The sequence below is a fragment of the Amblyraja radiata genome, chromosome 22 (genome assembly GCF_010909765.2).
Source record: "Amblyraja radiata isolate CabotCenter1 chromosome 22, sAmbRad1.1.pri, whole genome shotgun sequence".
NCBI lineage: Eukaryota > Metazoa > Chordata > Chondrichthyes > Rajiformes > Rajidae > Amblyraja > Amblyraja radiata.
In genome coordinates, this window is record NC_045977.1 from 7,406,313 (window position 1) to 7,419,622 (window position 13,310).

The following is a 13,310-nucleotide window of genomic DNA, read 5'->3' on the forward strand; positions in this document are numbered from 1 at the left end:
ATTCACAAGATTGATCCCTGGGATGGCGGGACTGTCATATGAGGAAAGATTGAAAAGATTAGGCTTGTATTCACTGGAGTTTAAAAGGATGAGGGGAATCTTATAGAAACATATAAAATTATAAAAGGACTGGACAAGCTAGATGCAGGAAAAATGTTCCCAATGTTGGGCAAGTCCAGAACCAGGTGCCACAGTCTTAGTATTAAAGGGGAGGTCATTTAAGACAGAGGTGAGAAAAAACTTTTTCCTTTTATAATTTGTGGAATTCCCTTCCACAGACGGCAGTGGAGGCCAAGTCACTGGATGGATTTAGGAGAGAGTTAGATAGAGCTCTAGGGGCTAGTGGAATCAAGGGATATGTGGAGAAGGCAGGCATTGATTGGGGACGATCAGCCATGATCACAATGAATGGCGGTGCTGGTTCGAGGGGCTGAATGACCTCCTCCTGCACCTATCTTCTATGTTTCTATGTTTCTATCTTTACGCCACGCTGACCATGCTGTCATCTTGCTGCCACCATTGAAGAACCCTTACTTCTAGGTTCAAGAGCAGCTTCTCCACATCAACCATCAGCTTCTTGATCCACCCTGCACACCCTGACCACAACCCTACCTCAGCACTGAACCAGCGAGACATTTCACTATCTCTAAGTACTTTCGTTTTTGCACCATTATTGTCTAGTTTACTCATTATGACTAATAATTTATAGCACTTTTATTGTTGTTCATGTGTTTAATATGCTTCTTGACTCTGCTTACAAGATCTGGTATATTGGTATATTTGTTTATTATTGCCATGGGTACCAAGATACAGTGAAAAGCATTTTGCGTGGTATCAAGTCAAATCAAATCATACTATACATGAGCACAATTAAGCCATACGCAAGCGAGTACAATGGGACAAAGAAAAATAACACAGTGCAGAATGTAGTGTTACAGCATTAAAGTTACTGGGAAAATGTCAAAGATCCACATGAGGAAGGTTGGAAGATTGGGATTATTTCCTAGCTAATGGGAGGACCATTCAGTAATCTGATAACAGCATGGAAGCAGTTCCTGAATCTGGTGGTATGTGCTTTCAGGCCTTTCTTCCCCATGCCTGATCCGAGAGGGGAGAAGAGGGGATGACCAGGGTGATAAAGGTCCTTTGCGTTTAAGAAGGAACTGCAGATGCTGGAAAATCGAAGGTACACAAAAAAGCTGGAGAAACTCAGCGAGTGCAGCAGCATCGATGGAGTGAAGGAAAAGGGCAACGTTTCGGGCTGAAACCGTTCTTCAGTCTGCACCTGCTGAGTTTCCCCAGCTTATTTGTGATAAAGGTCCTTGTTTATGTTGGCTGCTTTCCCAGGGCGATGTGCAGTGTAGATGGAGTCGATGGTGGGAAGGCTGGTCCATGTGATGGACCGGGCCACATCCACAACTCTCTGAAATTTCTTGTGCACTTTGGAAGACCTGTTGCCAAAACCAAACTGTGATGCATCCTGATATAGATGGTGAACCTGTAGACGTTGATAAAGAGTCATTTCACACAGTACATCCTACAGTCGACATGTTAGTGTGCTTTTTTCACTGATGTTTCAGTGAGGTTGGTCCAGGACCATCTCCACTTTGGCAGCATTAATGCTGATTATATACTCCACTTGACTCTTGAAGTGAATAACTCTTGCCTTCCTCTTGTGTTATTGAGGGAGAGATTGTTGCCTTGACACCATGTATCCAGAGATGCTGCCTGTCCCTCTGCGTTATCCAGCATTTTGTGTCTATCTACCGTGTTTCTAACTCGCTATCTCTTTCCCATACTCCATCTTATCATTGTTCGAGATCCGGCCCACTACAGTGGCATCATCTTCAAACTTGAAAATGGAGTTAGAATAAAATGTGACCATACAGGTATGAGTGTATAGTATAGAGCTGAGACTGCATCATTGTGAGGGACTGGTGTCACAATTTATTGCAAAGAAATCTGGTGTTCCATGAAGACCGTGTCGATATTGTAGGTCCAGATATCTGTTGCACTTTAACTCAGAGGGCGGTGGAGGCTGGTTCTCTGGATACTTTCAAGAGAGAGCTAGATAGGGCTCTTAAAGATAGCGAAGTCAGGGGATATGGGGAGAAGGAAGAAACGGGGTTCTGATTGGGGATGATCAGCCATGATCAAATTGAATGGTGGTGCTGGCTCGGAGGACCGAATGGCCTACTCCTGCACCTATTGTCTATTCAATTTATACAGACAAGCATACATGTTAAGTTTATGAATCTAGTATTTTCTCTTTTATCAAATGGCTGATTACTTTAGTGAGGCCTTTTTGTGTGCTTTGCATAAGACTTCAAAACATCGAAAAGGATAATTATCAAAGATACTTTCATTAAAATCAAACACATAACTTGGGAGATACTGTCTGACCCACTGAGTTATTCCAGGTTGTTGTGTCTATCTTCGGTTTAAACCAGCATCTGCAGTTCCTTCCTACACATAACTATTGCTTTTTGCCTCATTGTCTTGGTGTTGCAGACAAAAAATACATATAATATTTCTATTCACCACTGGCAAATCTGTGACATTTCTTTAATTCCTCTGCCAGCTTCAACATATCTGCAGCTTCCTTACCTCAGGCAGTAGACAGGTTTGCTTGCTTATTTCCTGAGGGATTTGGGTGTGATCAATGATTATAATCTGAAAGCATCTGGGTCACACGAGACACTAAGAGAGATTGTCTGCTGGGACAGAGATGGGAAAAGAGATGGGTTGGGAGAAGGTGCCGATTACAATAGCAAAGTACTTATCAATAACGGCTACCCAAAAATGGGACCAACGTAGTGTTCTGAAAAGGCTGATTCGGCATTGAGTCTGGAACAATTTCTTATTGAAAGATGAAGATGCAGTCCGAAGGTTCCATTGCATGATAAGTCGAAATCCAAGAGGGAAACAGGGAGATCAAAGTGGAGAATTAAAAAAGATGAGCGAGGGGAGGATTAGGTTTGAGTTTGGTCTCTGGAGCCAGGTGTTCCACAAAGTGATCATGCAAATGCAGACAACATTTGATTTACATCGATATAACAAAACTTCCTCTTGAAGCTCTTGTGCTGTGGTGTGTCTATTTACTGGGCATAGGAGGAAGCTAACCATTCACCACTTCTGACTATGCATGCTAGCAAATTTCTCATCCTTTTACTTATCACTCATGTGTGGGACCATTCCATAATAGAGAATGGGAATAATTTTGGAGTCACCTGAATGAATGAATGAATGAATGAATGAATGAATGAATGAATGAATGAATGAATGAATGAATGAATAAATGAATGAATGAATGAATGAATGAATACTTTATTGTCGAACCTGACGTCACAGTGAACTTCTTTGCCGACATACCCAAGATATGCAAATAGTCACTACGTAAAGGGCACTGACAAATTTACAAAGTATTCCACGCCAGGCCCCCTTTGTTCTCCCCCGCCTCTCACACGGGTCCCCCCGCGCCGGATCCTCTTTGTTCCCCCCCCCGGCAGCGGCGTCCTCACTCCCACGTGGTCCATCCTCGGCCATTGGTCGGCGCCCTCATCGACCGCCGCACTGACCTCCCACTAGCGCCGCTGGGTCTGCTCTTGGCACCACAATTGCGCCGACCCAGGCCCCAGCCGCGGGCTCCGTTGACCCAGGCCCCAGCCGCAGACTCCGTCAACCCAGGGGCCATTGGCCGCGGGCTCCGCCGACCCAGACCCCAGCCGCAGACTCCGTCAACCCAGGGGCCATTGGCCGCGGGCTCCGCCGACCCAGACCCCAGCCGCGGGCTCCGTCGACCCAGGGGCCATTGGCCATGGGGTCCGTCGACTCTGTCGGCGGCGGGCTCCGACCCGCGATGCTGCGGCATTGGCTTGTCCGCTATTAACAGTTTAAATATCACCGCCATCCATGACTTGATGTGACACAACTTGCAGAGCATTGAACAATTTATTATGCAAGTGGTTAGCTCTCTTTTTAATGCTCTTTTTGGCTTCTAATAAATTGTTTGGAAGAAAATTAATGGTGGTTAGTATCGCTACATGGATTTTAATGGGAAACAGGCAGGGAACAGAAGGTTGGAATCAATGTGTGCAACTGATGATACAACACAAAGATCAGTCCTTGAGTCTCATCTATTCATAATTTATATCATTGGCTTAAATAAGAGGAACAAATGATCAAACAAGCAAATGATAAAAAATAAAATGAGCAGGACAGGCTGCAAAAAAAATGGAAGGGGATTGCAAAGGTCAATGATGTGGGAAATATGTGGATGGAATATAATGTTAAGAAGTCTTGTGTTCAGAAAAGCGAAATATTTAAAATGGTGATATTCTTGGAGATGTTAATATGCTGTGGGAGTAAGATGCCCTTGTACAGTACAAAGGACACAAAGTTAACATGAGGGTGGAGCAAAAATGTAGGAAAGCAAATGGTATGTTAGCCTTCATTAGCAAGGGATTAGAATGTAAGAATAAAGAAATATAAAGGGTTTTGGTGAGCAACTTGGGACACACGGTTTTATGATCTTTGTTTTTATTCTTGGAGAACAAGGTAAAGAGGTTTGGAAGGTAGACAAAAATGCTGGAGAAACTCAGCGGGTGAGGCCGCATCTATGGAGCGAAAGACATAGGCAACGATTCGGCACAAAACGTTGCCTATTTCCTTCGCTCCATAGATGCGGCCTCACCCGCTGAGTTTCTCCAGCATTTTTGTCTACCTTCGATTTTCCAGCATCTGCAGTTCCTTCTTAAACAAAGAGGTTGGGAATATGTCTTCCCTCACTATGAGTCTCGAACCAGGAGCCAAAGATCAGCGTTGGAAGCAAGATGGGAGATAAGGAGTGCCGTCTTCAATTGGAGGGTTGTAAACTCCAAAGGATATTTGATGCCCTGTGGTAGAGTATATTTAAACTGTAGATCAACAAAGTTTTGAATACCAGGAGAATGAAGATAGTGAGTGAAGGTGGAGTGAACGTTGATGATTGGCCTTTCTCGTATTGAATAATGGGCTTGAAGGATGAATAGTCTATTTATCTCTATATCGTCATGAAAAATAAAGACAATCCAGCAATTGCAGGATTAATGCATTCAGTTTCAGTTTAGTTTATTGCCATGTACAGTATATCAAGGTTTAATATCAAGGTTTATTGCCATGTACAGTGAAAAGCTTTTGTTGCATGTTTTCCAGTCAGCAGAAAGGCAATACATGATTACAATCGATCCATTTACAGTGTTTGGAATTTAGACAATAGACAATAGGTGCAGGAGTAGGCCATTCGGCCCTTCGAGCCAGCACCGCCATTCAACGTGATCATGGCTGATCATCCACAATCTTTACCCCGTTCCTGCCTTCTCCCCATATCCCCTGACTCCGCTATCTTTAAGAGCTGTGTCTAGCTCTCTCTTGAAAGCATCCAGAGAACCGGCCTCCACCTCCCTCTGAGGCAGAGAATTCCACAGACTCACAACTCTGTGTGAAAACGTTTTTCATCATCTCTGTACTAAATGGCTTACCCCTTATTCTTAAACTGTGGCCCCTGATTCTGGACTCCCCCAACATCGGGAACATGTTTCCTGCCTCTAGCGTGTCCAAACCATTAATAATCTTATATGTTTCAATAAGACACCCTCTCATCCTTCTAAACTCCAGAGTGTACAAGCCCAGCCGCCCATTCTATCGACATATGACAGTCCCACCATCCCGGGAATTAACCTGGTGAACCTATGCTGCACTCCCTCAATAGCAAGATGTATAGATACATGATAAGGGAATCACATTTAGTGTGAGGTAAAGCCAGCAAAGCCTGATCAAGGATAGACCGAGGGTCACAAATGAGGTAGACAGTGATTCAGGTCTGGACTCCAGTTGTGGTAGGATGGTTCGGTTGCCTGATAATAGCTGGGAAGAAACTGAATCGAATGTGTTATTCCACAAATTGTTATATGTAATTGTCTTGCCTGTGCATCAGAAGTTCGTGGACTGAATATGCATTCCAGGGACTTCTATACATGATCTAGAGAGCACAAAGGCAATCCTACAACACAATCCTGCAACTCATGTTTCAGCTGAAGCATTGAACTAAGGCCCATCTCTACCCTCATGCATGGACAAGAAGATTCCATGATACTGGCTGAAGAGAGGTAGGGCTGGAGAGCTTGGCCACTGTGGAAAGAATGGATAGATGAGCCAAATGTACCTGGAGTTGAAAAGCAAGAAAGATGGCATTATTGAAATGCTCTGAATTATTTGAGGTGTTCGATTATAGACGCTGATGGCTGCTCCTGCTGGCAAGAGAACCAGTGGCATTAATTTCAAGATTAGGAATCAGCTATTTTGAACTGAAATTAAGAGAAATATATTTTCTTAGGACGTGGTGGACTGAATATTCAGTACCGCAGGCGGCTGTTGATGCACAGCAACTGGGCATCCTCAAGACAGACATGTGTAGATTTTTGGGCTCGAAGGAAATAAAAATGTAAAGGCGTGTGGCAGAAAATTAGCTTTGTGGTAAAGGATGAATCATGATCATACTGAGTAACAAATGTGCTCAACGGCTCTCATGCACCTTGCTCCGTCCTGGTCAACGTTTTTCTGTCAGTCACCATAATTAGAACAAATCATGTAATCATTATCTTGTAGCTGTTTGTCAATCTTAGTTGTGCTCATATTGGCTGTTGCATTTCTCCACATTTCAACAATGGCTGCTCTTTATCAGTATACTGTTGACAGTGAAGCAACTTAAGACTTCTGATGATATAAATATGTATTGTTTCTTATATCACCAGCTCTCCACACATTGGCACTTTACACTCAACATCAGTCACTAAACTGATGCTCCATAAAACAAAGGAATATCAGTTACCAAATGGTGGGTTAAAGGGCCTATTTATACGCTGTATCTCTAATGAGTAGTGGAATTCTTGAATCTGGTTTATTGTCTTTTTAGGAAGCCAGAAGATAAATTATAATGATTTTATGATCACGATATAATCAAAACAGTTACACAATAGATACAATTTTTTCCAATTAATTCAGAGCTAGTAAACCTGATTTATATTGTACGGCTGGATCTCAGATAGGAAAGAGCTTTAGACAGACACTATTTTTTAAAAGTTCTGCAAATCAGACAATAATTATTTCTAAACCACAGAGGGAAATTTCAAAACATTAACTTGGGTGAATCTGTCCAAAATAAATTGCAGCTATTAGTGCGGATCAGAAATGCGGAAACATAAACCTTAATCCTCCTGTAAATGTGGTTTTCATCTAGATTCACTACCAGCTGTTATTGGACAAATAATAATGTCAGAAGCTTCATTTTAACACAACTTTGTAGAGTTACAACAAATGTTATAAGTGGAATTTTAAAGTAATATGTAAAATGTATATCTTGTGCAAGTCGTGCAACCTGACAGAACAAAATGTGTAGGAAGGAACTGTAGATGCTGGTTTATACCAAAGATAGACACAAAATACTGTAGTAACTCAGCGGGACAGGCAGCATCTCTGGATAGAAGGAATGGGTGACGTTTCGGGTCAACAGTCAAAAGAAGGGTCCTCGATTCAAAACATCACCCATTCCTTCTATCCAGAGATGCTGCCTGTCCTGCTGAGTTACTCCAGCATTTTGTGTCTATCTTTATGGTACAAAACGAGATGTGATAACATTAATAGTCAATGCAGTTCTGGCTGATCTTCATTAACCAACTCTCTGGCTTTAGGAGATCCAAAACTGTTCTGTTTTAACTCGCTGTGTCACATTCCAAAGGTGATTTCCAAATTCTTCTCCTTGCTTTTGCATCCCAACACTAGATTTCTCCCCCACATATTTGTATGGATCTTCACACCTATCTACCCCCAAAACAATGGTCAACCTGATGAATAGTTGGCTCGAGGGAGGTGAGGGTGTGACCACAATAAGTCCCAGTCTCGGTAAAGCTGACTTGATGGACAAATGATCTTTGGTTGAAACCAGCACCTGCAGTTCCTTCCTACATAACCATATAACCATATAACAATTACAGCACGGAAACAGGCCATCTCGGCCCTACAAGTCCGTGCCGAACAATTATTTCCCTTAGTCCCACCTTCCTGCACTCATACCATAACCCTCCATTCCCTTCTCATCCATATGCCTATCCAATTTATTTTTAAATGATACCAACGAACCTGCCTCCACCACTTCCACTGGAAGCTCATTCCACACCGCTACCACTCTCTGAGTAAAGAAGTTCCCCCTCATGTTACCCCTAAACTTCTGTCCCTTAATTCTGAAGTCATGTCCTCTTGTTTGAATCTTCCCTATTCTCAAAGGGAAAAGCATGTCCACATCAACTCTGTCTATCCCTCTCATCATTTTAAAGACCTCTATCAAGTCCCCCCTTAACCTTCTGTGCTCCAGAGAATAAAGACCTAACTTATTCAACCTTTCTCTGTAACTTAATTGTTGAAACCCAGGCAACATTCTAGTAAATCTCCTCTGTACTCTCTCTATTTTGTTGACATCCTTCCTATAATTGGGCGACCAAAATTGTACACCATACTCCAGATTTGGTCTCACCAATGCCTTGTACAATTTTAACATTACATCCCAGCTTCTATACTCAATGCTCTGATTTATAAAGGCTAGAATACCAAAAGCTTTCTTTACCACCCTATCTATATGAGATTCCACCTTCAAGGAACTATGCACGGTTATTCCCAGATCCCTCCATTCAACTGCATTCTTCAATTCCCTACCATTTACCATGTACGTCCTATTTTGATTTGTCCTGCCAAGGTGTAACACCTCACATTTATCAGCATTAAACTCCATCTGCCTTCTTTCAGCCCATTCTTCCAAATGGCCTAAATCACTCTGTAGACTTTGGAAATCCTCTTCATTATCCACAACACCCCCTATCTTGGTATCATCTGCATACTTACTAATCCAATTTACCACACCTTCATCCAGATCATTGATGTACATGACAAACAACAAAGGACCCAACACAGATCCCTGAGGCACCCCACTAGTCACCTGCCTCCAACCCGACAAACAGCCATCCACCATTACCCTCTGGCGTCTCCCATTCAGCCACTGTTGAATCCATCTTGCTACTCCTGCATTTATACCCAACAGTTGAACCTTCTTAACCAACCTTCCATGAGGAACCTTGTCAAAGGCCTTACTAAAGTCCATATAGACAACATCCACTGCTTTACCCTCGTCAATTTCCCTAGTAACCTCTTCAAAAAATTCAAGAAGATTAGTCAAACATGACCTTCCAGGCACAAATCCATGTTGACTGTTCCTAATCAGACCCTGTTTATCCAGATGCTTATATATATTATCTCTAAGTATCTTTTCCATTAATTTGCCCACCACTGAAGTCAAACTAACAGGTCTATAATTGCTAGGTTTATTCTTAGAACCCTTTTTAAACAATGGAACAACATGCACAGTACGCCAATCCTCGGGGACTATTCCCGTTTCTAATGACATTTGAAATATTTCTGTCATAGCCCCGGCTATTTCTACACTAACTTCCCTCAATGTCCTAGGGAATATCCTGTCAGGACCTGGACACTTATCCACTTTTATATTTTTCTAAAGTGTCAGTACTTCTTTTACTTTGAAACTCATAGTATCCATAGCTACTCTACTAGTTTCCCTTACCTCACATAATTTAATATCCTTCTCCTTGGTGAATACCGAAGAAAATAAATTGTTCAATATCTCCCCCATCTCTTTTGGCTCTGCAGATAGCTGTCCACTCTGTCTCTCCAATGGACCAATTATATCCCTCGTTATCCTTTTGCTATTAATATAGATGTAGAAACACTTTGGATTTACTTTCACCTTACTTGCCAAAGCAACCTCATGTCTTCTTTTAGCTTTTCTAATTTCTTTCTTAAGATTCTTTTTACATTCCTTATACTCCTCAAGCACCTCATTTACTTCATGCTGCCTATAATTATTGTAGATCTCCCTCTTTTTCCGAACAAGATGTCCAATTTCCCTTGAAGACCAGGGCTCTTTCCAATTTTTATTGTTTCCTTTCAACCGAACAGGAACATAAAGATTTTGTACTCTTAAAATTTCCCCTTTAAATGTCCTCCATTTCTCTTCTACATCCTTCCCATAAAATAACATGTCCCAGTTCATTCCTTTTAAATAATTTCGCATCTCATCAAAGTTAGCCTTTCTCCAATCAAAAATCTCAACCCTAGATCCAGTTCTGACCCTCTCCATAATTATATTGAAACTAATTGAATCCCAAACTCGCTGTCATGTGTGCCGGAGAGATGGCATCACTTACGTCCATTGATCACTTGAACTTTTTTCCAGTGGATGAGGCGTCGGCGACCAGCAGATACAGACTCACGATTATTTGGAAAGAGCTGGAGGCAACACGAGCGGAAAAAAACATGTCCTGCTGTGAGCCGCTGTGGTACGGTATGCAATGCCTGAAAAGCTAAAATGCATGCCGATTCAGTGTGAACTTTTGAAGATGTAGGGCATAAATACTTGATAAGGAAGGGGCTGTGCGGGGAGGAATGAGGGGCTTGACTTGGTATCGCCTCCTCAGAGCTAGTATGTGCACTGTGAACCAAATGGCCACCTGCTGTGCAACATTTACAGTGATACAAAGCGACTCAGAATGTGCCACAGGATCAACTTTTGCCATCTGTCGGAAGCAGAGCAAAGAACTAGAGAGAGTGGTAACAAACATATAGCGAGCTTGTTTTGTCAGCTATATACACGGTATCCACATAAAGGGCAGGAAGCTACAATCATGGCTTCCACAGCTGAATCGCAATCTTCAAACATAGAAAGAGACCATTTTATCTTTGCAAGTATATATATTATCTTCTGAAAGATACTGTTACCATTTCAATTTCAGACAAGTTCAAAAATCTTGTGTTTACTTATGCCCAGTGCACAAAGCTCCAGAGCAAAGCTTCCCTTCCCATGAATTGTGCTATAAGCATGTATGCAGTGATCCTGTTAACAGCATCAAGTTCGGGAGAACAGTGAGTAGATAGACACAAAAAGCTGGAGTAACTCAGCGGGACAGGCAGCATCTCTGGAGAGAAAGAATGGGCGACGTTTCGGGGGAGACCCTTCTTCAGTCTCGCCCCTATTACCTATTCCTTTTCTCCAGAGATACTGCCTGTCCCGCTGAGTTACTCCGGCTTTTTGTGTCTACCTTCGGTTTAAACCTGCATCTACACTTCCTTCCTAGTGAGGCCGTTTAATCGGTCGCTAAACCCAATGGAAAACAGTTTTAACCGCTTGTTTCTAACCAATGAACCCTTCATGTCACGCTTTGCAGTACCGATTTGTTTTTGGAGCAACAGGTTAATGGAGCGGAGTGGCTCGATGGAAATGTGAGTCTGTGGGGAAAGTCTTTCATTTGCCTTTTCCCATTCAGCTCATTAAAATAGAACTTCACGGACAGCGCACTTACATCTCTTGGTTGCTTTGAAGTCAGGACAAAGGAAGAGCAAACGTGATTATTTTGCGATTTAAAATTCAAATCAGCGTTCAATTACTGACCAACATGTGTTCTCTCCGCATGTGAGGTACCTCGATAGCAATTATACAATTCTGTGTGTTTAAAACTGCATATACGTCTGAGGTAGAGGGGGAAAATAGGGGTTGGAGGATTAACCTTTTCTTTCCCAAAAGATGAATGTCCCAATTTTCCCTGAAAAGATAATGTTGTCACACTGCCGGAGAGATTATAGAGGCGCCGTGTCTCGACAACACTTTGGTTACCAAGGTAAAGAGGCCAACTATTGGTACTGGAGATGAACGCAGAGAGCTACTTGATGGTCGGTGTGAACATGGTGGGCCCGGGGGCAGGTTTTTATGTGGGAAGAAACTGCAGATGCTGGTATATACAGAAGATAGACACAAAAATGCTGGAGTAAATCAGCGGGTTAGGCAACATCTCTAGAGAAAAATGATGGGTGAGGTTTCAGGTCTGGGGCCATTCTTCAGACTCTTTTGAGGTCTAAAGAGGGTAGATGGCTGTCCGGGAGACTCCAAGCGGAGGAGGACAGTTCGGGGTGGGGGGGTCGTCACTGGGTAGTGAGGACCCCTTCCCACAGATCACGGCACGGGGGCACGCCTTTGTGCTCTGTGCCTCTAGAACATTTTTTTTTTAAACAAAGACAGAGGTTGCCCCTGCTGCAACCCCGATTTAAAAAAATATATAAGAGAAGTAGGTGACAGGTCACGGTGGCACAGCGGTAGAGTTGCTGCCACAGCAAAATGCAGCGCCGGAGACCCGGATTCGATCCCGGCTACGGGTCCTGTCTGTACGGAGTTTGTACCTTCTCCCCGTGACCTGCGTGGGTTTTCTCTGCGATCTTCACTTTCCTCCCACAATTCCAAAGACGTACCGGTTTGCAAGTTTGGTAAATCAGAATATTGGCAGAAGCAGTCACGTTTCAGGTTAATGCTGTGGCGGGTCTGGAGGTTCCCTCTTCACAGACTCTGTCTGACCCCGCTGCTCATTTTCATCATTCTGTTTTCATTCGGCATTTCTTCACTTGGCCGAAAACCGAAGTGGAGCTGAGCTGCAGCTACGAGTGCTTACCGGAGCCTCGGCTTTCAAGCCTGTATTTTCGGTAGTCGCTGACAACCCGGGGGTCTTCGCAACCAACCCATCGAGGTTGTGTGGCAAGTACACACGGACCCACCTGCTCCCTGACCGGCGGAGCCCAGGAACCAAGTCTCAAACTCATTCTTCGTTTACATGAGGGGGGATCTTATAGAAACTTACAAAATTCTTAAGGGGTTGGACAGGCTAGATGCAGGAAGATTGTTCCCGGTGTTGGGGAAGTCCAGAACAAGGGGTCACAGTTTAAGGATAAGGAAATCTTTTAGGACCGAGATGAGAAAAACATTTTTCACACAGAGAGTGGTGAATCTCTGGAATTCTCTGCCGCAGAAGGTAGTTGAGGTCAGTTCATTGGCTATATTTAAGAGGGAGTTAGATCTGGCCCTTGGCGCTAAAGGGATCAGGGGGTCTGGAGAGAAGGCAGGTACAATATACTGAGTTGGATGATCAGCCATGATCATATTGAATGGCGGTGCAGGCTCGAAGGGCCGAATGGCCTACTCCTGCACCTATTTTCTATGTGTCTATGTTTCTATGTGTACGAAGGAACTGCAGATGCCGGGTGAAACCGAAGATTGACATAAAGATGCTGGAGTAACTCAGCGGGACATGGGGCATCTCGGGAGAGAAGGAATGGGTGTCGTTCGGGTCGAGACCCTTCTTCAGACTGAGCTCAGATGGTGTTAAGAA